We start from the raw sequence: 1,896 nt of genomic DNA on the forward strand, positions 1-1,896 counted from the left end.
TACAACAATTAAACTATTAAACTTTAAACATGTTTTACTTTATAAATGAAATTCCGAAGACAATTTAAATTTATTTATGAGGGATACATTACAATTGGTATCGAAAGATAGGTTTAAATGAACTAGACACTTAGTATTTAGACTTAAATAAAAGTGTTTTTGTAAAGGTTAGGCCTTATACATTTATTCGGTCGTGTTTTGTTATAAATTATTACTTTCTCATGTATCATCTACTTGTTAGTCTAGTACCAAATTAAATATTTTTATACCATATTAATTTTAATATCTAGATTGTAATATAAATAATTTTTATCAGATGATATTATTCGGGTATCAAATACCAACATCATCTCTGATAGTTAAATGTTATATATATATATATATATATATATATATATATATATATATATATATATATATATATATATATATATAGAGAGAGAGAGAGAGAGAGAGAGAGAGAGAGTATCTAACATTTATTTTCTAGAGATAGGATAATAATTAACACTACTATAAAACCAACATTCTAATGAAGTAGATTTGAGAGCAAATTTAAATGGTTGGGATAAGTTACTAGTAACATGATAATGTTTATCGCAATTCATCAAATATTATAGATTTATAAAATTTTTTAGTGAAATGCTATGAACACTTAACGTGTTCTAGAAGTTTATAATGATAAAGATGTTAAGTACTCTACAATCAATGTTTCTTAACTTCACACACAACATGATATATAATATTTTTAAATTGTTTTCTACTTTTTATTTTGTTTTTGGTATTGTTTTCTATTAAATATCGAAATCTAAGCTTTTATCCATTTCATGTTATATGAGAGTAAATATATTTAATTTACTTAGTAGTAAAAATTTGTCATTTTTGCATTAGAGAATACAAAAACATATCCTAATGAAAATATGACAGAACCTTTTCCTTTTCCTTCATACAAAAACTTAAAAATGTTTTATGGTTTTATACAATTACGAATTATGAGTAATATTTCATTGATGATATATATACCTTGGATTCAATAATTTTGGAAAGATATACACAAAATAAAATAGAAAAATATCTTTAAGTTAAACAAAAATAATATCTTTTGCAGATATCCTTAATACGACATTCACAGGAAGAGGTGGTGGAAAAAGTCATAGTTTTTATCGAAAAAACTGAAAATAGGCTATGGAATACTCTATGAGAAAATGTATGATAGTTGGAGCTTCGTTGGTATAATTTGATTGTGAATCTTGTAGGAAGAAAGAAGTGCACTTAACAGATTATAATAAATGTCGGCGTGTTTTGCATGTTTATGAGGTTAGATTTTAATCCTTCAATCTATGATTTCCAAACTCAATAATAAAGTTTACATGATTAAATTTCAACAATATTATGAGGTCATATGTAATATGTTCCATTTCGTAAAATTCCCAAATGCATCTAAATCATAAAATATTGATTTCTTATAAAAATTTCAAAATGATTATGTGATTTAATTTGCGTTTCAATGTATAACAATCCATTCGAAAGAACGAATACTTTTAGAATCAATAACTAGACTTAATAGAAGAGTTGAAGCAAATAAACCAAATTATAACACTCAAATGGGAAAAACAATTGTGTGTGTCTGTGTTGTATATTACACCTCAAATTAGGCATTGATTAATAACATAGAAAGGAAGATGATGCAATTTTTAGAAGACGATATATTTTGAAGTGGAATACTATGAAGTCTTGTTTTTTAACTAAAATTTTACCACCTCACATATCATTAACCTTTGATAATCTTCTAGAATTTAAGGACAAAACTCTTTACTAACAGTTAAACTAATAAACTTTAAACATGTTCTACATTATAAATGAATTTCTAAAGACTTATAAATTTATTTATGTGGGGGT

Source organism: Lactuca virosa, chromosome 9, assembly GCF_052849685.1.
Source record: "Lactuca virosa cultivar CGN04683 chromosome 9, Lactuca_virosa_CGN04683_v6, whole genome shotgun sequence".
NCBI lineage: Eukaryota > Viridiplantae > Streptophyta > Magnoliopsida > Asterales > Asteraceae > Lactuca > Lactuca virosa.